The following is a 27,589-nucleotide window of genomic DNA, read 5'->3' on the forward strand; positions in this document are numbered from 1 at the left end:
CCCTCTATTTCCAGCACCTGCCACAGATCCTGGCACATGATATGCATTCAATAAATATTAATTGAATGAAAAGGTGAATGAATGAATTTCATCTTGCGTATAAGAAGATGAAGTCTCATTGACCACGTCAAATTACTAACAAGTGAGATAACAAAAACGTGCACCTGTTCTCACTGGCTCCACTCCGGGTGGTGTCCTCATCCCTCTCCTGGACTTGAGGCTCCTGGCAACAGCTCGGGTGCAGGAGGAAGCCGAGCGAAGAAGCAGGCGCACAGCCGAGGGTATGTGACCGCACACCTGCTCCCTCCTCACTTGCCCTTTCTCTGTGTGCTTGCCAATGCTCAGGATATGTATGTATTTTTTAATTTTTTTAAAGATTTTTTAAAATTTCATTTATTTGAGAGAGAGTGAGAGCATGAGAGGGGCGAGGGTCAGAGGGAGAAACAGGCTCCCCGCGGAGCAGGGAGCCAGATGCGGGACTCGATCCCAGGACCCCAGGATCCTGACCTGAGCCAAAGGCAGACGCTTAACCGGCTGAGCCACCCAGGCGCCCCTTCAGGATTTACTTTACGAACATGAACTCAGCACTTACTTGGAAAAAGTCCACCTGTTTGCAGAAGGTCTCAGCATCCGGTGCCGCCCTCACGTGGAGGAGCATAGTGACATATTCAGAACCATGACCTCTCATCTCTTGCTCACCTTCATCTATCTCATGGACTCCAGGACACAAACACTCAAGTTGGAAACACATAGTATTTGTATTTGTCCAGTAGACTTGATTTGGGATCACCTCTCATTCCTAACGCAGCAATTTTATCTCTGGCCCAGATACCTGAGGTCAGCCATTGATCCACCATGCCAAGCTGTAGGTCCATTTCCAGAGCCCAGGTGTTCTTTGCTCCATTCCTTTCTCTTGCCCAGAGCTACGCTCCTCAACATGTCCACTCCATCTGCTGGCTCTGCCTACCACCCCCTCTCTCTTCCAGGCCCACAGCTCCCTCTCCCTGAATTATTCCCTCAAAATCCATGAGGCGATAATACCTCTAATTTAAGATAGGCAGAATAAACACATTCTTGCCGCAAAGAAAATTAGCTTAACTATATCTCTTCACCTTAGAATGGCATCAAGGCAAATTCTCAAAGTATAAATGGCTCAAAGTACTTTCTAATGAGTCTTTTACTTGCTTGTTCTGTTTATCTCAACTCAGAGAAAACACATTCCCGGTAGACTTTCCTCAGCCTCTGTGGACAGTTGTTTGAGTAAGAAAGAGCCTAACTTTCCCCAAACCAGCCTGCGGGGCAGGGAACGAGAGCGGAGTCAGGTTTGCCTGCGTGGACCACGCAGCTAAAGCCTCACGCTGCGTCCTTCCTTCTCCTCCAGCTGCCACAGCAATTCTCGAGTTTTCTCTCAGAGCGTGATCAGGAAGGGTCTCACCGTCCAGGCTGAGGCACTGCGCCACCGCTGCGCCTTCCTCCTGCCTGGTCATCCGGTGCCCTCTGCAGGAGGACTCTGTTTTGGCTCTGTCGTCTCCAGAGTGCCTTCAAAAGCCCTTACAAAGCCAGAGCTTGGTCTCGTGACCCTGTGCATATTACCTGTAATTACCCCACAAATGCCCATCTGTTTAAAGTTGGAGATTTGTTTTCATAGGACCAAATTTCACTTATAAAAAAAAATTCTATCTACGTTGAGAAACTCTGGTGCTTGGAAGAGTTTCAAACTTGAGGGGCGGGGGTGAGTTCGGATACCGACATTAATGTTCTGATTTTAATTTACTTCAAAAATCCCTTGGCATAGAAAACCAATTACCTTTTGGTCTTTCCTTTGTTCTGGGTCTTTCCCTTATATTTTTTAGTCTGTATTTTGAGTTGATGCTTCATACTGCAGAGAAAACATTTGGAGCAGGCTGAGCTGAAGAGCAGAGAGTGTTGTAGTGAGAAACGAATGAGGTTCTAGGCCTAATTTGCTGTTATTTTACTGTGAGGCCTTGAAAAGCCATTTCACTTCTCTGGGCTTTAGTGTTATCTTTTGTAAAATTAAACGGCTGACCAGGATGAGCTCCAAGATTTCTTCCAGCTCTGAAAATTCGTCGCCCTATACTTACACCTGGGTCACCCTTCTCTGCTGATGTGTATTGCTTTTTAAAAAATTTGTATTAATTCATTTTATTTCCTACTTAATCTCTTATGCCTTTTAATGGCCATATTTACGGTTCTGTTGCATTAGCTATATTCTTTTAAACAGACACGGATGATTTTACATACAGATCTTTCAAGAAAAACAATGACACAGTCAATACGGCCATGTTTTTAAAATTTAAAAAAAAAAAGATTGTTTTCTTTCACTCTTCCCTTTCCAAATTATTTTTTTTTGTTATAGCACAACTTATATATTTCAAATGGACAAAAAATTAGTGTCATTTACAGTATCTTAAGATAAATTGCCTTTGAATGGGAGCTTCCTTTCCAGTACTTTGATGTCTACAAGACGTATCTAGAAAATGTACTACTGTGGAAAATGACTGCTTTTTAAATCGAATGGGGGGGAGGGGGGAGGGCCTGTGGTTTCTCTTTTGATTAATTGCTGTAACACTGTCCTTCGGGCGGCTGAGGGAGTTTCATGTTTTCTTTAGACATCATTAGGCGCCGGAGCTCTTGCAGGACAACTTTGATGCTATATAAATTCTGCCATTTTGTTAGCACTGATATGGCTCTTGGGTCCACCACTCCATTAGAACTATTAACTCCATTCATATTAATTTTTGTTACAAATCTTACAAAGGGGGGGTGCTTCTGGGTATTTAGGTCCACATTCTATTTTAAGGCTGTATATTCGGTTTTCATAAATTGTCTGAGCCCGTGGTGGCTGCCATCTTGCGTCGCTGTCGCTGGAAGCTCCAAATTATTTTTAACTTAGATGTTTCTTCACTCTGCAGATTCTTCAGTTTCCAGCATCAGTCTTTTAGCCAGGGATAATAGTTAATGATCTTGATCATCCGACAATAAAAACATTTATTGAGTACCTACTATGAGTCAGGCATTCCGCTAGGTGCTACAAATACAAAGACGGACAAACCCTGGACCTTGTAAACTAAGACTAAGAAAAATTGTCCCTGCATGCCTGGAAGTTAATGTGCTGCTCCCTACCCCCCACCATTCCTGCTGGCTCCCAGAACTAACTTCCAGGATATCATACTGAAAATCTGCTAATGTGGAGAAATAATCTAGAGCAGAGGAACACGATCTTCATACAAAAAAATATGGCTTCTGTTGTGTACATGTGGCAAATGAACTTAACTCTTACAAATTGCCTAAGCTTTCTTATCTGTAAAATAAAAAAAATTGTGTTTGTGGACTTGGGACAGGGATTGGGCTCCATGATTCTAAGACTCATTCTAACTCTTATAGGTCTGTGGTGTTGATTTAAAGTTCACTTATACAGGGACACCTGGGTGTCTCAGTTGGTTAAGCGTCTGCCTTCGGCTCAGGTTATGATCCTGGGGTCCTGGGATCGAGTCCCGCATGGAGCTGCTTGCTCAGTGGGGAGCCTGCTTCTCCCTCTGCCTCTCTCCCCCACTTGTGCTCACTCTCTCTGACAAATAAATAAATAAAATCTTTTAAAAAAAAGTTCAATTATACAATGCTTTCTATAAAGAAGACTCAGGACTGTACTTCTTTATAAAGACTAGCAGAAATGAAGTAAAATCCATGGAATCTTCCATTGTAAGAAAACTTCCTTTGTAGGAAAACTAAATACATATCTAGCCAAGTCTATTTATCTATGGTGGTGGACTGATTGGTCAAGCCCACAAGATCAATGGAATAAAAACTCACTTTAACATGGGGCATCTACATTCAAAAATAAATCTCATATCTTGTCTGATCGTGAAGATAATTATTATTTTTCAAGGTAAAGGTGAAATAAAGTTGAAAGTATTCTTCACTAGAAGACCTGCACTACAAGAAATGTTAAAGGAAGTCTTTTGGGCAGAAAGAGAATGATACCAGTTGGAAATGTGGATCTCCACAAAGGAATAAAGAGCTTTCCATGGATACAAATTTCATTAGCTGGTATTCCAGTCTCTACCAGACCAGAGGCAGCAAATGAAGAAATGGAGAGTAGAAGGTCTGGTGGAAACAGATACACACATCATTCAGCAAAGGAATTCAGCCAATAAGCCTACACCTAGGGAAGAAAACAGGAAAAAGAAAATTTATTGGAGGAGGGGGAAAAAGAGAGGAGAAGAAGAAATAATTTTAAAATTCTAGTAAGTGAATGCCAATTTGTGTTGGCCACCAAGAAAAAAAAATCAAATTCAAAATACCCTTTAAGAAAAGTGAGATATGTCTATGAGAGAATTTTGTCTAAATTGAGTAAAATAAAATTTCCTTACTAGACTAGTAAAAATTGTTTAAATAGACCTTAAACCATTTTCTGATAATTTCGTGGCTCCTGCTGGGTCCTGGTTGGCAGAAACTCTGCCTTCTGCCTCTGGATCCCCCCTTCTGTTTGCCCTCGGGGCACGTGCTCTAAGCACGGTACTCACGCAACACGTGCCTTTGATTGAATCCTTGATACATTCATTTCCAGATTTTCCACTAAAATTCAGTCCTCCTGAAGGCATAGTTAGCTACCCCTTTTGAAAGGATAAGCTGAAGAAACCCTAGCACTTGTCTATTTTTCAAATACGACGAAGTTTTAAAAGCGAACGTAATTTTGCCTCTTGTCCCATGTTTAGGCTGAGGAGTCAGGAAAACTTTTTCCGATTGCTTTACGGCAAATATCCTTCCCGTCTCTTAGACTTTGCCCGCATTAGACGTGGTGAACATTCTCTCATGAGTCCTACGTTGGTAATCTGCCTCCTCACTTTGAAACTATGGCTCTGAACACAAACCGGAGTGCAAGTCACGGCGCTCCAGAGGCCGCTACCCAGCACCTGGCTGGACCACAGAATCCCATTTCCGCTGTCCCTGCCGCGAGCTGGCCAGTGGTTGTGTACTAAGAAAAGTCCCTCCGCATTCTTCCAGAGTCTAAATTATGTCTTCCCATGCGGAGCTGATGGAAGTCCAAACAAGCCAAACAGAACCGATTGGAAGTTACACAGGGCCAGATTCGTGGTGGGCAATCTGTGCAGTCATCTAGGCGCCTGCACTCAGAAGGGCCCCGGGCTTGCTTTAATGCTCTGCTGTCGCTGTCATGAAATATTTAGTAATTCTGGTTTTGGACTTGGGTTTTGTAAGTGACGTCAGCTGGGACAACGGAGCGTCCGTGTGAGCAGAGGGGATCCCCTCACATGCATCTCCATTATTCCCTGTCTCACCCTCCACACACGGCATCACAGTGTCCCATGGATACAGAAGTCCAGTGGGCCCACGATGCGGGGGACTTCAGCAAGACTCAAAGCAGGTACAAGGTAAGTGCGTTCCATCTCTGACTGAGTAAATGGGAGCCCTGAGAGCCCTAAGAGGTCATCCTTTTTTTTTATCATAACTTCTTCTGATGCAGATAGAAGGCAACGGTGTTCTAAGCAACACAAATGACCAAGAAAACCTGCCATATCCTTTCTTCCTCATGTTACTTAGCCAACCACTTACTGTGCATATTTGGCATAGAAAAAAAAAGGAAAGATAGGACAACCCATAGTCCCTTTTTCTTTAGGTCCTTATTTACTCATCAGCAAGCCAAAGGCAGAGAGTGTTGCCTGAATGTGCATGAATCAGGAAGTGACATAAAAACAGCTGAAGTACTTTTGTTCAGTATTTCCACCGCTCTGGGAAGAACAAAATACATACGCATGCATGAAGTACAAGATATACATTGTGTAATTTCAGTGCAAGTCATATTTGGACTTAATACAATTATATTTGTTCTTATAGTTGCAGTTACAATTTGCATTGCACAATATAAAGATGAATGATAAAGATAAAATTCATGCTAGTAATTAAAATTTTAATTTTTTCTTTATTTTAGAATGACAATAGCAAATAAAAAACCACCATAACAAGTCAAGAGAGAAATTGCAGAAGAAAGAAGATACTTTAGTACCTTTAACGGCACCCTTTCCCTGATTTTTAAACCAGGATCCCACATTTTCATTTAGCGTGAGCACTGTGAATTATGTACCCAGCCGTGAGGTAGGAAAAGCAGAAAACGATGAGGAGAAAGTAAAACTTGAAGCAGTAACAGGAAAACATTTAAATGACTATTTCTTCAGGTAATTGCCAAAAAAAGTGTTGTAACTATTCATTCCGAGAGAGTGATATACTACAAAGTTCTCGGTTACCTGCATCATTTAGACAAAGCACCTTTATTTCCCAAGCATTTGTCAACCTAATGTCTGCAGTAACAAGGAACAGTACGCTAGGGGGCAGCAGCTACCGTGCGTCAGCCGTCTAGGGCTCTGAAGCCCAGGATCAGTGATTTCCTTACTTAGGAGACCCTGAGGAAATGAAGAGATACTGACTACCTAAGAACTCGGCTGTTTATGTTAATTTGCTGTGCTGCATTGTTTCAGAGACGATGGGCTTCTTACTCCAAGGACTTGAGGTGTTTCTTTGCCAAAAATGAAGTAGCAGTGAACGTGTTTTTATCTGCTCACACTCTATGACACATTCCTAAAGTGAAAAGTAACATAGTCAGGGGGTGCCTGGGTGGCTCAGCCCGTTAAGCATCTTCCTTCGGCTCAGGTCATGATCCCAGGGTCTTGGGATCGAGCCCTGCGTTGGGCTCCCTGCTCAACGGGAAGCCTGTTTCTCCCTCTCCCTCTGCCCCTCATCCCCCCCCTCCAAATAAATAAATAAAATCTTTTTAAAAAATAGTAACATAGTCTGAAAGATCATTTTATTTTTTTAAGATTTTATTTACTTATTTGAGAGAGAGAGAGTGAGCGAGAGAGAGAGCACAAGCCAGGGGGAGCAGCAGAGAGAGAGAAGCCGACTCCCCGCTGAGCAGGGAGCCCAATGCGGGACCCGATCCCAGGACCCGGGGATCATAACCTGAGCCCAAGGCAGATGCTTAACCAACTGAGCCACCCAGGCACTCCCTGAAAGATCATTTTAAACTTAGTTTCCCTGTACAACCTAGTAGTAATTGGTCATTTTTATCAACTATGGATTTGATCAAAAGAAACAACTCATTTCACTGAGGCCACTTAGCAGCTATCAAGTGGTAACAATTTTGTAATCATGAAGAGTGCGCAGATTTCAGAGGAAAACTGCCAAGTCAAAGGATTAGAAAACCATTTACAAAATCCACACTCAGTCACTCAACATGGCTGGAATTGAAGAATCAGAATGTGCTGAACAGAACAAGAATCTAGTAGCCCATATTTTAAAGGAGATAATTTGCAAAGATCACTATATTTACCAAGATATGGAAAGCTATTCAGTTAGCATGAAGGTGAGAATAGCATTGCCCTACAGATGAGTTGGCTCAAACATAGCTTGCAGTATTATATTCAGTTGCTCCCACAAGATTTCCCAAATAAAAATTTTGCAAAAAGTGGACTGAAAGTTCTATGAAACAGTATGTTAAGAAACCACTGTAGTGAATTCGACTCTCTGGAAAGAATTAAGAAAAAGTTCCTTTTATCCCAATTTATCACAAACCTCCAGGACGGTGCTTCTCAAAAGAGGTGGTTCTATCCACTAGGGGCATTTGGAAATTTGCAGGGGTGTTTCTGGTGGTCCCAGTGATTAGAGGCACGACTTCCTTTTAATATAGTGGTGAGCCAGGGACATTAACTCCTACGATGCATAGGGCATCCCCCCAAAATGGGAAAGTATTGTCAAACGTCTCTCACAACTTTTAATGCCCTGCCTTAAATTTACAGGTGAAAAATTCTGTTTCTTAGAAACTAAGTTTATTTTACATACAAGCACAAATTACTTGTAGTGTCGTTTTAATAAAATTCAGTGTTCCAGGGGTATAACTACCAGGTAAGTCAAGGGAAGATCGTGCTTTATTTCATTCAGAACTTTACCAAGACTTGTAACCATCTCTGAGGAGTGTGTCACCAGCAGCATCTGGTGGAGCCGAGTCACCAACAGAACATTCTGCATTTATAGCTCTTGATTCATAGTGGTTCTAAGTGTACATTTAAATATACCTTTTTAGTTTTTATTCAAAATGTTAAATATAAAAAGAAGAATCAGGTTGAAGATTTTCCTGTCTCTCTTAAATTCCAGCATACTCATAATCAGTGTAGGCATCTGACCACTTCATCGTGCTTTTTAGTATAGCTATCATTGTGTATTCCCATACTTGGATGTATATTTCTTTCATTTATCCTTTGTATGGCAGTTAAGGCATTCTGTGTGTGTGTGTGTGTGGTTTTAATTTTGTGTATTACAGACTATATTTTCTATGGATTTCATTTCAGGGTAGTAAAGGAGCATAACAAAATATTTGTCATAAAAGGGGCTTCGGGTCTCCTAGGTTTGAAAGCGAAGAAGGCTTTAGGGGTCTTCCTTCCGCAGGCAACTACCTCACCTTTTCTCCCTGTCTTCCTGCCCTACCCTGCCACTTGCACAGAAGGGAATGGGCAGTAACAAGAAATGGTTAGTAGCTAGCCCATGAAGAAAATTTTATTCTGGTTAATAATTTTTTTTCTGATAATTTTTAAATAGACAGTTGCTAAGTTGAGCATTCTTAAATGATATGGATATAAATATAGCATTATCAAAAGTACATATTAATTATTTCATTCATTAAGTATTACCAAGTACCTTACTAGTAAAGTACTAGTAAACAGTATCTAAATAGGACCAAAATCATTGCTACCCTAAAGAACATCTCTTTCTGAAAACAAACCAACCAACAGGGATTTAACAAGGTTATTAAAATAGGTGACAAAGCAATTGACTGGGTGAAATTTTCAATCAGATATTTTGGAAGCATTTAATTTGTACCCATCCATTATAAGCAGCTTAGGTCCCAATAAACCAAATCAGAATAGATATGCAAGAAAAAAATAAAGCTAAATCTTAAAAAAAGAAAAATCACATTATGAGAGATAAAGCAACTTTTTAAAAAAAGTTTACTTATTTAATTTGAGAGGGAGAGAGAGAGGGAGTCAGGGGGAGGGGCAGACTCCCAACTGAGTGTGGAACCTGATGTGGGGCTCAGTCTCAACACCCTGAGATCATGACCTGAGCTGAAACCAAGAGTTGGATGCTTAACCAACTGAGCCATCCAGGTACCCTGAGATAAATCAACTTTTAAGGAAAAAAATTAAAATATAAATAAAATAAATATACTTTTTTTTTAGAATCAGAATTACATGACTGTGAAATTAGTGTATCTTTTAAAGCTCTTTGGTATGGCTGGAATCAAACTCTTTATAGTAAATTCAGTAATAGAAAGAAATAGTCCTCTGCACTCATTAGAAACAAATGTTACTGTGGGTTTTTTTCCTTTCCTCTGGCTGGTTGCTAAAATCAAGTATGGTATGAACAAAGGCAAAGCAGGTTAGGGAAGGGGGGCTATGTGACTAGGAGCAGGTTGCTTGACCCCTCAGTGCCTGGGTTTCCTTATATGATAGCACCATATTAAATGAATTAGGACATATTATGTGCTCAGAACAGGGCCCAGCATTTATAGTCAGAGGCACATAGCGAAGTGTTAGCATATCTCTTTTCCAGACCAGAAACATGAGGGCTGTCGATGGGAACAATTGCCTAACTTAGGAAGGGCCGTCTTGACCAAACTAGGCAGTCACATGACTTGCTTCGTACTTCAGGGCTCCAGATGTGAGAGATGCCAAACAGTCCCAGTGTAGTTAAGAGTGTTTGACAGCCTGGTAAGCCTAGGGCATTCCTGACTAAGCTGTGTTCAGTTGTTCAAGTTAGGCAAATGGAAGATTTGTGTGGATTTAGATATTGGAGTTTGTTACCCAGCAAGAGAGAGAAGTTCCCGAAGAAATTCTGAATTAGCTCATGAGCGAAGCAACTTCTTGATAGGTGGCTGTTGACTCTGACCACAATGAACCCAAGAACTCATGATCCTCTGACCCAGAAAAAAAAAAAAAAAACAAAACACCTCATGTGAGAACTGATTAGGTGGCAAGACGCCAGGAAAACTAGTTTTACAACCTATCAGGTGGCTAAAGGTTGGTCACATTGTGTGGGGGAGCAGGAAAAGCAGGGCCACTACATCTCACAGGGGGCATCTGTGTGGAGTACACTGCGTGGGAACGGGTTCTGGATCTTCGTGCAGCTCTGCTGTCCCAGAGAGGGCCTAATGCAGCCGGGACACGTGGGCCCGTGACACCAAATGGAAGCTACGTCTACCTTCCCTCCTTCTCGTCTTTCCACAGCATTGTGTAACCACTGAACTTGCCCGGAAAGAAATGCAAAGGAGGTTTTAGATTATGTCATTTAGTGCTTAGAACTATCCTATCTCATTAAAACCACTCTCTTTACAGGCAAGGGAAACATAGATTTAGAGAAGTAACACTTGAGGTTAAGCCTCATGCCAGGCTGCCTCACTCCAAATCCCATGCTCCCAAACTATATGTTAGCCTGCCTCCTTGGAACCAATCACAATAGATGTTTGTTTAGTGTCGGAACACTCAGGAAGTTCCAAACCCTCGTGCACCTTCTATCACCACCGTCTCCATTATGTAGATAAGTAAACAGACAAAATGATGTGTAAGGCATTTCCCCAAATTTATACAATTAGCTGGTGGAGGCAAGATTTGCACCCCAATCTTTTAAATCTAAGTAGAATTTACAATAGGAGTGCTCAGAAAGAATGGGGTGAGCTATGCTGAGCACCCTGGCCAAAGGGAAAAGATTCTGAGATCACGACCTCAGCCTGTTTTTGTCTTTGCTGTCTCCCCGGAAAATGCTTTTACATGAATAGAATTAGCTAATAATCACCTGCATCCTGATTACTGCATTTGTACCCTCGAGCTATACTCCCTTTCTCTAGATGGTATGTAGGATTTGTAGAATCTGGAAAGGTCTTCTCTGTTGAAGATGAATATTTGAGAGAGCACTTTTAGATTTGAGCAGTATCCTTAAAGTAATATGTCTAGACCCCATAGAAATCCCCGATAGGGTTAATAAGCAAATACTAATGGTCCAGGATGCCAAGAGCGAGGACACCACAACATGAGAAACTTCCATCCCTCGGGAGGACAAACATCTCTGAATTTTGGAGAAAATGCCATTTTCAGACTTACTCCATTACTTTTATCTAATAACCTGTTACTTATTATGGATTTCAGAAGGTCTGGTGAAGGGACGTTAATGAATCAATAGGACATTGTTCCATGTGAGAAAGGAAACAACCTGTATAGATCTCTGTCAGAGTTTACTCCTCTGAGGTGGTCGTAGGCACTGTGCTGCCTGGTCTCAAACACCGGCAGCCATCGTGAACAAGTTTTTGTGAACTCGGTGATACCTGCAATTATTCGGAGGCAGCCTCGCGACCTCAGGAAGAAGAGAGTCCCTGGGATCAGTTACCTCACACCCATTTTACCACATTTGCTCCACCACGGAGGTACTGGATCTGTTCATCTGGAGAACTGGTTTGGGTTTTTTTTCAGTTATAAAATATAACAAAATGTTTCTTTTTTAATTTTTTATTGTTACATTAATCACCATACATTACATCATGAGTTTTTGATGTAGTGTTCCATGATTCATTGTTTGTGCATAACACCCAGTGCTCCATGCAGAACGTGCCCTCCCTAATACCCATCACCAGGCTAACCCATCCTCCCACCCCCCTCCCCTCTAGAACCCTCAGTTTGTTTCTCAGAGTCCATCATCTCTCATGGTTCATCTCCCCCTCCGATTTCCCCCCCTTCATTCTTCCCCTCTTGCTATCTTCTTCTTCTTTTTTTTTTCTTAACATATATTGCATTATTTGTTTCAGAGGTACAGATCTGTGCTTCAACAGTCTTGCACAATTCACAGCACTCACCATAGCACATACCCTCCCCAGTGTCTATCACCCAGCCACCCCATCCGTCCCACCCCACCCCCCACTCCAGCAACCCTCAGTTTGTTTCCTGAGATTAAGAATTCCTCATATCAGTGAGGTCATATGATACATGTCTTTCTCTGATTGACTTATTTCACTCAGCATAACACCCTCCAGTTCCATCCACGTCATTGCAAATGGCAAGATCTCATTCCTTTTGATGGCTGCATAATATTCCATTGTATATATATACCACATCTTCTTTATCCATTCATCTGTTGATGGACATCTTGGCTCTTTCCACAGTTTGGCTATTGTGGACATTGCTGCTATGAACATTGGGGTGCACGTACCCCTTCAGATCTCTACATTTCTATCTTTGGGGTAAATACCCAGTAGTGCAATTGCTGGATCGTATAGTAGCTCTATTTTCAACTTTTTGAGGAACCTCCATACTGTTTTCCAGAGTGGTTGCACCAGCTTGCATTCCCACCAACAGTGTAGGCGGGTTCCCCTTTCTCCGCATCCCCGCCAACATCTGTCGTTTCCTGACTTGTTAATTTTAGCCATTCTGACTGCTGTGAGGTGGTGTCTCATTGAGGTTTTGATTTGGATTTCCCTGATGCCGAGCGATGTTGAGCACTTTTTCATGTGTCTGTTGGCCATTTGGATGTCTTCTTTGGAAAAATGTCTGTTCATGTCTTCTGCCCATTTCTTGATTGGATTCTTTGTTCTTTGGGTGTTGAGTTTGATAAGTTCTTTATAGATTTTGGATACCAGCCCTTTATCTGATATGTCATTTGCAAATATCTTCTCCCATTCTGTCCGTTGTCTTTTGGTTTTGTTGACTGTTTCCTTTGCTGTGCAAAAGCTTTTTATCTTGATGAAGTCCCAATAGTTCATTTTTGCCCTTGTTTCCCTTGCCTTTGGCGATGTTTCTAGGAAGAAGTTACTGCGGCTGAGGTCGAAGAGGTTGCTGCCTGTGTTCTCCTTTAGGATTTTGATGGACTCCTGTCTCACATTGAGGTCTTTCAACCATTTGGAGTCTATTTTTGTGTGTGGTGTAAGGAAATGGTCCAGTTTCATTCTTCTGCATGTGGCTGTCCAATTTTCCCAACACCGTTTGTTGAAGAGACTGTCTTTTTTCCATTGGACATTCTTTCCTGCTTTGTCAAAGATTAGCTGACCATAGAGTTGAGGGTCCATTTCTGGGCTCTCTATTCTGTTCCATTGATCTATGTGTCTGTTTTTGTGCCAGTACCATACTGTCTTGATGATGACAGCTTTGTAATAGAGCTGGAAGTCCGGAATTGTGATGCCACCAGCTTTGCTTTTCTTTTTCAACATTCCTCTGGCTATTTGGGGTCTTTTCTGGTTCCATACAAATTTTAGGATTATTTGTTCCATTTCTTTGAAAAAAGTGGATGGTATTTTGATGGGGATTGCATTGAATGTGTAGATTGCTCTAGGTAGCATTCACATCTTCACAATATTTGTTCTTCCAATCCATGAGCATGGAACGTTTTTCCATTTCTTTGTGTCTTCCTCAATTTCTTTCATGAGTATTTTATAGTTTTCTGAGTACAGATCCTTTGCCTCTTTGGTTAGATTTATTACTAGGTATCTTAAGGTTTTGGGTGCAATTGTAAATGGGATCGACTCCTTAATTTCTCTTTCTTCTGTCTTGTTGTTGGTGTATAGGAATGCCACTGATTTCTGTGCATTGATTTTATATCCTGCCACTTGACTGAATTCCTGTATGAGTTCTAGCAGTTTTGGGGTGGAGTCTTTTGGGTTTTCCACATAAAGTATCATTTTATCTGCAAAGAGTGAGAGTTTGACTTCTTCTTTGCCAATTCGGATGCCTTTTATTTCTTTTTGTTGTCTCATTGCTGTGGCTAGGACTTCTAATACTATGTTGAATAGCAGTGGTGATAGTGGACATCCCTGCCGTGTTCCTGACCTTAGGGGGAAAGCTCTCAGTTTTTCCCCATTGAGAATGGTATTTGCTGTGGGTTTTTCATCGATGGCTTTTATGATATTGAGGTATGTACCCTCTATCCCTATACTCTAAAGAGTTTTGATCAAGAAAGGATGCTGTACTTTGTCAAATGCTTTTTCTGCATCTATTGAGAGGATCATATGATTCTTGTTCTTTCTTTTGTTAATGTATTGTATCATGTTGATTGATTTGCGGATGTTGAACCAACCTTGCAGCCCAGGGATAAATCCCACTTGGTCATGGTGAATAATCCTTTTAATGTACTGTTGGATCCTATTGGCTAGTATTTTGGTGAGAATTTTTGCATCTGTGTTCATCAAGGATATTGGTCTGTAATTCTCCTTTTTGATGGGATCTTTGTCTGGTTTGGGGATCAAGGTAATGGTGGCCTCATAAAACGAGTTTGGAAGTTTTCCTTCCATTTCTATTTTTTGGAACAGTTTCAGAAGAATAGGTATTAATTCTTCTTTAAATGTTTGGTAGAATTCCCCTGGGAAGCCATCTGGCCCTGGGCTTTTGTTTGTTGGGAGATTTTTGGTAACTGCTTCAATTTCCTTAATGGTTATAGGTCTGTTCAGGTTTTCTATTTCTTCCTGGTTTGGTTTTGGTAGTTGATACATCTCTAGGAAAGCATCCATTTCTTCCAGGTTATCTAATTTGCTGGCATATAGTTGCTCATAATATGTTCTTATAATTGTTTGTATTTCTTTGGTGTTGGTTGTGATCTCTCCTCTTTCATTCATGATTTTGTTGATTTGGGTCATTTCTCTTTTCTTTTTGATAAGTCTGGCCAGGGGTTTATCGATCTTGTTAGTTCTTTCAAAAAACCAGCTCCTAGTTTTGTTGATCTGTTCTACTGTTCTTTTGGTTTCTATTTCATTGATTTCTGCTCTGATCTTTATTATTTCTCTTCTCCTGCTGGGTTTAGACTTTATTTGCTGTTTTTTCTCTAGCTCCTTTAGGTGTAGGGTTAGGTTGTGTACTTGAGACCTTTCTTGTTTCTTGAGAAAGGCTTGTATTGCTATATACTTTCCTCTTAGGACTGCCTTTGCTGTATCCCAAAGATTTTGAACAGTTGTGTTTTCATTTTCATTGGTTTCCATGAATTTTTTAAATTCTTCTTTAATTTCCTGGTTGACCCATTCATTCTTTAGTAGGATGCTCTTTGGCCTCCATGTATTTGAGTTCTTTCTGACTTTCCTCTTGTGACTGAGTTCTAGTTTCAAAGCATTGTGGTCTGAAAATAGGCAGGGAATAATCCCAATCGTTTGGTATTGGTTGAGACCTGATTTGTGACCTAGGATGTGATCGATTCTGGAGAATGTTCCATGGGCACTAGAGAAGAATGTGTATTCTGTTGCTTTGAGATGGAATGTTCTGAATACGTCCGTGAAGTCCATTTGGTCCAGTGTGTCATTTAAAGTCTTTATTTCCTCGTTGATCTTTTGCTTAAATGATCTGTCCATTTCAGTGAGGGGGTGTTAAAGTCCCCCACTATTACTGTATTGCTGTCAATGTGTTTCTTTGCTTTTGTTATTAAGTGCCTTATGTAATTGGCTGCTCCCATGTTAGGGGCATAGATATTTACAATTGTTAGATCTTCTTGTTGGATAGACCCTTTAAGTAGGATATAGTGTCCTTCCTCATCTCTTATATCAGTCTTTGGTTTAAAATCTAATTTGTCTGATATAAGGATTGCCACCCCAGCTTTCTTTTGGTGTCCATTAGCATGGTAAATGGTTTTCCACCCCCTCACTTTCAATCTGGGGGTGTCTTTGGGTCTAACATGAGTCTCTTGCAGACAGCATATCGATGGGTCTTGTTTTTTAATCCAATCTGATAGCCTGTGTCTTTTGATTGGGGCATTTAGCCCATTTACATTCAGGGTAACTATTGAAAGATAGGAATTTAGTACCATTGTATTGCCTGTAAGGTGACTGTTACTGTATATTGTCTCTGTTCCTTTCTGGTCTACGTTACTCTTAGGCTCTCTCTTTGCTTAGAGGACCCCTTTCAATATTTCTTGTAGGGCTGGTTTCCTGTTTGCAAATTCCTTTAGTTTCTGTATGTCCTGGAAGCTTTTTATCTCTCCTTCTATTTTCAATGACAGCCTAGCTGGATATAGTATTCTTGGCTGCCTATTTTTCTCGTTTAGTGCTCTGAATATATCATGCCAGTCTTTTCTGGCCTGCCAGGTCTCTGTGGATAGCTCTGTTGCCAATCTAATGTTTCTACCATTGTAGGTTACATATCTCTTGTCCCGAGCTGCTTTCAGGATTTTCTCTTTGTCTCTGAGGTTCGTAAGTTTTACTATTAGATGTTGGGGTGTTGACCTATTTTTATTGATTTTGAGAGGGGTTCTCTGTGCCTCCTGGATTTTGATGCCTGTTTCCTTCCCCAAATTAGGGAAGTTCTCTCCTATAATTTGCTCCAATATACCTTCTGCCCCCCCTCCCTTTCTTCTTCTCCTGGGATCCCAATTATTCTAATGTTGTTTCGTCTTATGGTATCACTTATCTCTCAAATTCTGCCCTCGTGATCCAGTAGTTATCTCTTTTTCTCAGCTTCTTTATTTTCCATCATTTGTTCTTCTATATCACTGATTCTCTCTTCTGCCTCATTTATCCTAGCAGTTAGTGCCCCCATTTTTGATTGCACCTCATTAATAGCCTTTTTGATTTTGACTTGGTTAGATTTTAGTTCTTTTATTTCTCCAGAAAGGGTTTCTCTAATAATTTCCATGCTTTTTTCAAGCCCAGCAAGTATCTTTAAAATCATGATTCTGAACTCTAGGTCTGACATTGTACTAATGTCCATATTGAGTAGGTCCCTGGCAGTCGGTACTACCTCTTGTTCTTTGTGTTGAGGTGATTTTTTCCATCTTGTCATTTTGTCCAGAAGAGAATAGATGAATGAGAGAACAAAATGCTAACAGGGTAACAACATCCCCAGAAAATATACTCTAAACAAATCAGAAAAGACCGGAAACCGGGGGAAAAGAAAGGGAAAGAAAGAAAAAAGAAAAAGAAAAAGATAAAAACAAACAAAAACAGAACAAAACAAAAAAAACCAGAATATTATCAAATATGATCAGGCTGGTGCATAGATCAGTGCCACACACTAGATTTTGGGAATTTTGGTCTGTTAGAAGAAAGCGCCTCCCAAAATTTTAAAGAAAGAAAAACTTATATGTGTACAAAAATAAGGGTTGATATGATGAAGGGATGGAATATGACTATAAAGGTGAAAAATATAAAAAATCTTATAAAAGGAATTGATAAGATAAGAAGTTGTTTGAAAAAAGAAAGAAGAGGATTTTTAAAAAAAGAAAAAAAAAGGGAGAGAATGGGATCAGGCAGGAGACTAGAACAAAGCCATACACTAGAGGTTTAGGGTATATTTTGATCTGTTAGAAGAAACTGTACCTCAAAATTTTAAAGAGAAAACAACTTATATATATATATATATATATGCCAAAAATAAGGTTAACTACTATGAAGGGATAGAATATGACTCTAAAAATGAAAAATAAAAATGTTTTTTTAAAAAGGGATTGATAAGATGTTGGTTGAGAAAGGGAAAAAGAAAAATTCAAAAAAAAAAAGTTAAAAAAAATTAACTTTGAAAGACTAAAGAATCATGGTAAAAAAGCTATGGATTCTATGTGCTGTATTCCCCTAGTGCTGGAGTTCTGCTGTTCTCATTGATCGGTAAACTTGGTCTTGGCTGGCTGTTCTTACTGGTCTTCTGGGGGAGGGGCCTGTTGCCATGGTTCCCAAATGTCTTTGCTGGAGGCGGAATTGCCCTGCCCTTGCCCGGTCCAGGCTAAGTTATCTGCTCGGGTTTGCTCTGGGGAGCTTTTGTTCCCTGCAAGCTTTCCACACAGCTTTGGAGGCCGAGAGTGAAAATGGCGGCCTCCCAATCTCCGCCCTGGAGGAGCCGATAACTCGGGGCCCCGGTCCTCAGTACGCCCCCAGAGAAAAGCAGTCAATCACTCCCGTCTCTCCAGTCTCCAGCCACACTCCGTGCTCACCCGGCCTGTGACTGAGTGTCTCTATCTCTGGCACATGACCCTGTGTGGAGTCTCCAAACCCAGCAGATCCCTGCTGTGCGCTTCTGCGCCGCTCCTCCTGGGGGAGGAAGGGGAGTCTCCCCGGGTCTGCCGCTTGTTGGGTCCCTGCTGGAGGAGCAGTGGCCCGATTATGCCGTGGATCACGGTTTATGGGAACCCTGGGCTGAGAGCCCACTCCTCGGCTCCGTCTCTGCAGCCGGCTTCCCCACTCTGATACCTTGGACCTCTGCTGCACTCAGGGACCACCGGTCTTTCTGTGACCCCGAGGGTCCTGAGACCACACTGTCCCAGTGAGGGTTCCACCCCCCACTTAGCCGCTGGAGCGACGTCCCTCAGCAGAGCTGACTTCTAAAAGTTCCGATTTTGTGCTCTGGGGCTCTATCACTTGCCAGAAGCAGCTGACGGAGGCCCCCCCCCGCCGTCTTTCTTCCTGAATATCGCCTCAGATTCACTTCTCCGCATGTCCTACCTTCCAGAAAGTGGTCGCTTTTCTGTTCAGAGAGTTGTTGCTATTCTTTTCTTCGATCTCCTGTTGAGTTCGTAGATGTTCGGAATGGTTTGATCCCTATCCAGCTGAATTCCTGGGACCAGACGAAATCCAGGTCTCCTACTCCTCCGCCATCTTGCTCCACCCCCCAACAAAATGTTTAATCAGTTAATCCCTTTAGGTTCAATTGTAAAATTTATTTAACTTTCTCTAATTAATTTGCTGTCGATTTATAATGTAAGTAGAGTATATTGTTGTCATGAGATAAAACTTCCTCAAAAATATTTTCGGGATCCTCCTTCTCCCTCTGCCTCTCGCTAGCTCTCTCTGTCTCTCATGAATAAATATATAAAATCTTAAAAAAATATTTTCAATCCATGAAATAAAAGGTAATGCATTTTTCCCCCTCAACTACATAATAAGCTGTCAGCATCACCAAATTTTACCTATTTCCAATAGGAGAAACAAAAAATTTAGAAGGGCCATTCATTTTAAGAATGAATGAGTGATGGGTGAATGAACGAATTTTTAAAATACTTCCTGAATGCCAGACATGGTACTAGGTACTGGGAATACCCAAATTAATAATCAAATAAAACCCAATAGACTACCCTGGATGTCAATATAATCAATATAACTTCACGATCAAGATTAAGAAATATAAGTATGGGGTGCCTGGCTGACTCAGTTGGTAGAGCACACAACCCTTGATCTCAGGGTCATGAGTTTGAGTCCCATGTTGGGGGTAGAGATCACTTTAAAAAAAAGAAAGAAAGAAAAAGGAAAAAGAAATGTAAAGACATCAGGAGTATCCTAAATGGAAACTTTGGGGAAAAATTCAAAAATAGAAATTAGAAGGCTTTTTTGCCCTATTCTGGTTTCATTACTTTGTTGTCTGTGTGAGCTGGAAAGCACATATTCTCCCCCCTGTGTGAGGAGAGGGGTGTCATTCACTCCAAACCACCCACACGTGCCTTGGACAGAAACTGTTAATGTTAAGACAGATCACATCGAGTTTATTGTAGACGTAGATCAAAACTGAAGGAAAAAGATTCCTGAAACATAGCCTTGGGTGCCTGATAACAGTGCCTTGGTGCTTAACAGGTGTAAAGATGAGCGGTTCACCTTTACCTCTACCAAAATATATATTCCCTACCAGCCAGAAAGATTAAAGATTAAAATGACTGAAGCCATGAATGGCTCCCCTCCATGAGGAGGGGAGTTGAGTATTAAAAATTTGAGATGTCTTGCAGACTGATGCTCAGTCCTGTGAGGAACACCAGCACATCGGCGTTCTTCCTACAGCCAGCTCTCCAGGAAAGGAAGCCTGGTCTCCATAGGCTGGTGTCAGAGTTTACTGGTTATAAAGGGATAGAGCCGCACTGACTTGCAAAGTGGCCACGACCATAGCAAGCCAACTCATCAAGCCTGATAACCAGTTCTTTGAAATTGGGCCATCTGGGGGATTCCTAGCCAGGTACAAGAGTGGGCCTTCACCAACAGGAAAAAGAGGAGCACCAAACAATAAGGGTGCTCCAAATGACCACTCAGACAAGTGGAACTGGGTAGTTGGGAGAGGCCTGTGCCTAAGTTCTCAATCAGAAAAGGTCAAGGTGGTTATCTTTCTCTAAATTTGGGTAGGATGTACAATCAGTCACAGTAGAGAAGGCAAGCCCTCCTGACCTGATGTTATCTCCTATGATTCTCCTCCTTGCTCACTCTCATGCAGACCTCCTTGTTGTTCCTCACACATGCTCCTCACTCAGGGCCCTTGCGCTTGCTGTTCTCTCTACCTGGAATGCTCTTCCTCCAGATTTCCTCATGGCTCCCTCTCTCACTCCCTTCAAGTCTTTGCTGAAACTTTACTTTCTCAATGAGACCTGCTGTATTCATTTAACTCTGCTGCCATAACAAATTACCAAAAAACAGAGTGATTTAAAACAACACAAATTTATTATCTTACAGTTCTGTTGGTTGGAAGTTTAGTATGCAAGTTGGAAGTTCAGTAAAATCAAGGTGTTGGTGGTCTGCGTTCCCTTGTGAAGGTTCTAGGGGAGGATCCATTTCCTACTTATTTGGGTTGTTGACAGAATGTAAGTTCTTGTGATTGTAGGACTGAAGTCTCTGTTTCCTTGCTGGCTTTCAGCTGAGGGCCATTCCCCACTTCTAGAGGCTTCCCACATCCTTTAGCATGGCCCCCCGCCTCCATCTTCAAAGCCAGCAATGACACGGTAAGCCCCTTTCCCACTTCAAGGCTTTCGTTTTTCTTCTTTCTTCTCTTCTCTCTCACTGAACCAGGAAAGATTCTCCACTTTTGTTATTTCATGTGATTAGATTGGGCATACCTGGATAATCTAGGATAATCTCACTATATCACATCTACAAAGCTTCTTTTGCAATGTAAGGTAACCTATTCACAGGATTCAGGGATTAGGGCATGAATATCTTTGGGGGGAGCATTAAACATATTTAAAATCATGACAATTTAGTCAAGTTACCCAGGAGAACAAATAACTTTATTTAAAAACCCAATTCAGGATTATCCACCCTCTCCTATGATCAGAGTTTGCTTGAAACCCAATGCAGTGCAAGGTGTTATATGTGTCACCGACCATCCTTCCTAAGCTCAAGGCCTCGCATGAAAATTTCCCCGATCCCAGCAATTGATGACAAGGGCAGCTGTGCTGGGCATGGGACCTTTTCTCATAGTCCCAGCTGATTGGAGTAGGGAAGACACTTCACCCAAAGGGCCACCAGTCCAGTGATTCTTTGATTTGAGCAAACAAGATCTAAAAATAATGGACAAACAATGATATAACCAATATTTTCCAAAGTTTGTTGCTGTGCCAGGCTTGTCTAGCTCCTTACTGACCTTTACTCTGGGAGCACAGTTTGCTCCAAATGTAATGCATACATGTGTGTCAATATGCACAATACCTTATGATGAAGACACTCCTACTAAATCCAAAAGATGAACCCAGATAGTCAATCTCCAAAGTCCACAGTCCTATTATTGCCTTCTAACTGGGAAGGAATGATTCCAGAGAAGCCAAATAGATTTTTTAATGAAAAATTCCTTCTTTCTTCCTTTCTTAATGACATGAAGTATATATGTGTATATTTTTAAAAGTATGTAAGTGCATTAATATTTTAAATATTATTTTAAATAAAGATATCCTAAATGTCATTCAAATGGTATGAATAACATTAATTCAGTAATCTTGGCATTTGGATTAAAACAGAACTACACTTAAAAAGAAAAGTCACTGTTTTATACAAATGTCATATATTTCTCTGGAGTATAAAATTGATAAATGAACACACATCATAATTTCTCTACAGATAGATTCTACTTAAGCTAGGTAGACATAGAATGAAAAGGCTAGTATTTACCCAATTTAAAAAAGTATTTAAGGAAAGGTATATTTAAGGATACCCATTAATTCTTAAATCTGGTTATAAATTTTGATTGAGAAAACCTTTTCATCACATATCAGTGGGCACATGGTATCTACATGACTTACCACTGGTGATACTAGCCTTAATCATTTGGTTAAGGTGGTGTTTGCCAGGTTTCTTCACTGTAAAGTTACTCTTTTTTCTTTCCATACTCTAACTTTGATGTGAATCACTAAGTCTAGTCCTCATGCAAGGGATGGTTTGTTTACTTTTTATTTTGAAAACATTTCAAACTTCTTTTTTTTTTTTTAAAAGATTTTATTTATTTATTTTTTAGAGAGCGAGCGAGAGAGAAACAGCATGAGAGGGGAGAGGGTCAGAGGGAGAAGCAGGCTCCCCGCTGAGCTGGGAGCCTGATGTGGGACTCGATCCCAGGACCCTGGGATCATGACCTGAGCCGAAGGCAGACGCTTAACTATCTGAGCCACCCAGGCGCCCCGAAAACATTTCAAACTTCTAAGAAAGATACAAAAGCAGTGTGATAAATCCCCACATACACTTCATCTAGATTCATCACTGATACCTGCCAGGAGTCAGGTGGGCAGAAGGAGGAACGTGGAGCAACAATCACTTTTGCGGAACCCTGAGAACTAATGAGCTAAAACCCAGGAAATAATGATTTGGTGAGAGAGTGCACCAAGCATAAATAGTAATTTAGGGGGGAGACAATACCAGATTTGCCTCCTAAAGTGCCAATCATGATATTCTCTAATCAAAATTCCAAGTTATTTAGTTGTAGTTTATTCTTAAATCAATTAAATAATTACCTGTCACCACAGCTTCTTCATTCCTGAGCTCTTTATTTTGATTCATTTCTTTGTTGTCTGGGGTTCATCTTTCAGTAGTTCTTTCAAGGAGGGTTTTTGGGCTTGTTTTCCCTTGAGTCAATGACTTGCAACCTTGGCCACCTATTGTAATGACCCAAGAGTTTCTGAAAAACCAGTGACTATGGGCGATCATCCCAGACCAATTCAATGAGGTTCTCCAAGAGTATGATCCATGCAACGGCATTTTAAAAAATTCTCAAATGGTCCTAATGTGCAGACAAGTCAATATCTCCAATCTCAGAGAAATTATACAAACAGGCTCTCTTAGGAGGAAAAAAAGTCCAAGGGAAGTTGCAAGCAAGGGTCAAAGAGAACCACTGCTTTATTCTTTCAGATTTGAGAACTTGTTGTCTCTACACTAGAGACTCCTTGGGTAGGCTTTTTTTTTTTTTTTTTAAAGATTTTATTTATTTATTTGACAGAGAGAGAGATAGGGAGAGCAGGAACACAAGCAGGGGGAGTGGGAGAGGGAGAGGGAGAAGCCGGCTTCCTGCCGAGCAGAGAGCCCAATGCGGGGCTCGATCCCAGGACCCCAGGATCATGACCTGAGCCGAAGGCAGACGCTTAACTGAGTGAGCCACCCAGGCGCCCCTTGGGTGGGCTTTTAAAACCTGTATCACGTTTTTGTTCCCTCAGAATGTGTATAGGAATCACTTCCAAATCTGGTCACATGCAGATTCTGACTCAGTTGATATGGAATGGCAGGAATGGCAACCGAGGTCCTGCATTTCTGAGAAGTTCCCAGGTGATACCAGTGCTGCTGGTGCATGAACCACATTTCCAAACAGCAAAGGTATAAACCTAACTCCTCTGTGTTCCCTAGAGAATACTGCTGGGGAGGAATCTGAAGCTACCTGAACTTGACCTTTTTTGGCCTTTTGGGGGGCTTGACTCTTCTTCCTGGATGACCATCTGATTCTCTTTTTAATCTTTGAAATCCAGATTTAGTTAGGTTACCTGTATTAATAAAGTATAAAATGAAGATTCCCACATTGATATTGCATTGGCTTCCGAACTTTTCTTGTCGTTCTAGTGCCCGTGAGGCCCAAAGCTACATCAGTTCTAGCTCCTCCATGGGGGCTCCATGTAGGACTGGTGTGAGGCCTGGCTTACACAGTGGCTGAGACTTCTGCTTGCCCTTTCACACATTCATTCCTACAGGAAAATGCCCATCAGCTGAGGTAACTGGAATTAGCTTGTTCCTTGCAACCAAAAGAAATTAAAACAATTAGAAACCATAGATTTCTAAATATACAACATAAGAATAAAGATTGCATAGAATGCTATGCCAAAAAGCAGCATGATGGGGCGCCTGGGTGGCTCAGATGGTTAAGCGTCTGCCTTCGGCTCAGGTCATGATGCCAGGGTCCTGGGATCGAGCTCCGCATCAGGCTCCTGGCTCAGTGAGGAGCCTGCTTCTCCCTCTCCCTCTGCCTCTCCCCTGCTCATGCTCTCTCTCTATCTCTGTGTCTCAAATGAATAAATAAAAAAAAAAAAATCCAAAAAAACAAAAAACAAAACAAATAGCAGCCTGAATGCAAAAAAATTATGTACTTAGAGTAATGGTTAGCAGGAAGGGGGGAGGGGCAGAGAAGTTTTCATAATTTCAATGTGTGGCTTACAAGTCATTATTTAAACTAGATCGGCTGACAGATAATAAATAAGAGAAAAGGTAAAAAAGTTATAGTGCCAAAAAAAGAAAGGGAAGAGAGACTAAATATTAAAATGTGGTGCCAAAGGATTCTGGAAGACTTACAAGCAATTAAAAGCTGAAAACTGAGAAATAAGAAAATCTTGAAGAAATAGTAAGGCAAGATTTTAAACCAGGAGGACTATAAAAACTCATAAAACAAAAGTACAACATGGGCTATAAAATAAGCTGAAGGAAGATTAGACCAAGAAAATAAAATTCAAAAGGAAACCAGAAGGTTAAAGTAATTTGTTAAAATTAAAATAAAAAGGAAGTCAGTTATAAAATAATTTTAAACAGATAAAAATTATTCAAAAATAAGAAAAGGTTGAAAGCCTGCAGGGTAATAAGGAAGATAGAAAATAGGATATGAGACACTTGTTTAAAACATGAGAGTAGGATTAAAGGTAAATATAGTTAGATGATTTATATAGATTTAAAATACCATCAGAGGGCGCCTGGGTGGCTCAGTCGTTAAGCGTCTGCCTTCAGCTCAGGTCATGATGCCAGGGTCCTGGGATCGAGCCCGCATCAGGCTCCCTGCTCAGCGGGAAGCCTGCTTCTCCCTCTCCCACTCCCCCCTGCTTGTGTTCCCTCTCTCGCTGTCTCTCTCTCTCTGTCAAATAAATAAATAAAATCTTAAAAAAATAAATAAGTAAAATACCATCAGAGTATTAAAAAAAATTAAAAAGTTTGAAATTTAGAGGAAAAGGGAAGAGAAAAAATGTTTTGAAACCTAACAAGGAATGAGAAGGCTTGGTGCTTATTGTCTTTCCCCAAGATAATCTGCTAATGAAGTAGTGGTGTCTTTGGGTGGAACCTGAGGGGACAGAGAGCAACGTGACACCTTGGTCATGGAGGCTTCCCCCTTGCTCCCCTCAGCAAGTGCCAAAGGCCAGCCTCACCAGCAGTAACCAGAGAAGACAGATAGGAGGTATTAATACAGCAAACTCACAGCTGGATGGCACCAACCTGACCCAGGAGAAACTCCCTAGCCTGCCAGCTACATTCCCTCCTGGATTATCTCCTCCAAATTTAGCCCACGTTCAGAGTCAGGGGAAACTACTTTCTCTAGATTAATAACCTACAAAGCATCAGGTGTCAGCAGTTGTCTTATGTCTCTAGACAATTTTTTAGGAACCATGGTACAGCCCCCCAATAAAAAAGGCATTTATTTAATACGTGTTTATGGGGCATCTTCCCTGTCCCTAGCGGTGTGCTGGGCTCCAGGAATACCTTCATGAGGTAGTAACGCAGCTCCCTTAACAGAGATCTAGATTTACAGCATGAACAGAATAGAGGAGTTTTAAAAGATAGTTTTGTTTTGTTTTGTTTTTTAAGATTTATTTATTTATTTTAGAGAGAGAGAGAGAGCACGTGCAAGTGAGCAGGGGGAGGTGCAAAGGGAGAGAGAATCCTGAAGCGGACTCCTCCTTGAGCGTGGAGCCCAACAGAGGCTCCATCCCAGGACCCTGAGATCAGCACCTGAGCTGAAATCAAGAGTTGGCTGCTTAACCAACTGAGCCCCGCAGACGCCCCTAGGTGGTTTTACTGCACTATGGATGACACAAAGGAAAGGGTCGGCTCTGAGCAGGAGGGCCACCTCTCCTTTTGCTGTGGTAGGAAGGGGAGCAAGGGTGTGGGAGGAAGAAGGCAGGAAGAGTTGAGGGTTTGGGGATATTATGTGCAATGGGCTGAATTCTCTTGATGAAGCAGGAGTTTTTCTGAGAGTGAGGAGTCTGGAGGCAAGCAGAGGTCTTGAGGTAAGTGGGAGAGAGAGGTCTGGGAGGGTCATAAAAGAAACTGGAGAAGGAGCTCAGAACAAGTAAACAGTCTGACACACAGCAGCAAGGGCCAAGCGCCGAGCGGAGGCTGGAGGTGGTGCCAGCCTGAGTGGCAGGGTTTGGGCCACCAGGTGTGGGAGACACACACAATTAATTACAATACAATGTGGAAAGTCCCAGTGTGACAGGGTAATTTACTGAGACATTAATCTGTGTCTGCTCTCCTTGTAGTTTCCCCTCCACCTGTTTTCAAGAATGCCTTCAGGGCTATCTACGTCAGGGAAGTTTGGGGTTAAATGCTTAAAGAAAACCTCCCACCGGGCCTCTTGTAAAGCAGAGGTCTTGAAGTGACCTTCTCCGGGCTAAGACTTTTACAGGTATGCTTCGTTTGTAATGAATAGTGTTTTGAAGTTGTTAAAAATGGTTGACAACATTTGAAAGTAGATTTTACCTTAAAATGCAGATTTTAGCCTCTCCTGGAAAAACTGGATGGCCTGGCGATCCTGGGCTGCATTTTCATCTGGCTACAATTAGTTGGAGCCGAGTGATGTCTGCCTCTTGTAAGGGTTTACAACCCCCTGTTTCCTGTGGTCCCTATAGTTCCCTATGGTCTTCCACTTAACCAACACCACTCATGTAGGTTAACTGCCTGTCCCTAGAACCCCCTCTCAGGTTGGAGGTTATGTTAGGAGGAAGAAGTAGAAGCAGAAGCAATAAGGCCTGTGGGCTCCCAGGTCTGCAGTTCCTTGGTGTGGCAAAGACACAGAGGAGAATGGGGACCCAGTGCCCCAAAGGTCTGGATCATCCAGCCTTGGCAGACTCTTACCCAGAAAGAGGCAGAGGAGCTAGGGATACCAAGCAGCAGGCTTGGACACTGACAGTTATCTAGGACAATCTGAGAATAAAGGGGTTCTTCCTCCATAATCGTGGTACCCCAGGTCCTCGTGAAATCCTAAAGCCTAGGAGTAGGAGAGCTCACAGTGACAGTTTTCCACCAGCCTTTGGGGAGGTGGCTTGAAGTTACAATTAATGACAGAAAACAAGAACACATATCACTTCTTGCACATACACATTTGTAGAGTAAGATTTTAAATACCCAAATGGAGATTTAAGGAAAGGGCTAAGAGAACACAAAGCAAAGGAGTGGGTGAGGTTAAGTTTTGACTAAGATCGTCTTGGAAGTTTTCTCAGAGCAGATTTAATTTGAACTGAGTTTTGAAGCATGAGTAGGAGGCCTCCAGATAAAGGCTATTCTACTCAAAGACAAACACTGGAGAGCACAAAGTATATTCAGGGACCTGTGGTAGTTCAGGGCAGCTAGGGAATTGGCTGCCCATTC

General features: G+C 41.6%; 1 pseudogene; it reads right to left on the minus strand.

The window, feature by feature from the left end:
- Positions 1-2,574: 2,574 nt before the first annotated feature.
- On the minus strand, positions 2,575-27,172 carry LOC118528059 (ubiquitin-conjugating enzyme E2 variant 1 pseudogene; annotated as a pseudogene).
- Between the last annotated feature and the right edge of the window lie 417 nt (positions 27,173-27,589).

Source organism: Halichoerus grypus, chromosome 6, assembly GCF_964656455.1.
Source record: "Halichoerus grypus chromosome 6, mHalGry1.hap1.1, whole genome shotgun sequence".
Taxonomy (NCBI): domain Eukaryota; kingdom Metazoa; phylum Chordata; class Mammalia; order Carnivora; family Phocidae; genus Halichoerus; species Halichoerus grypus.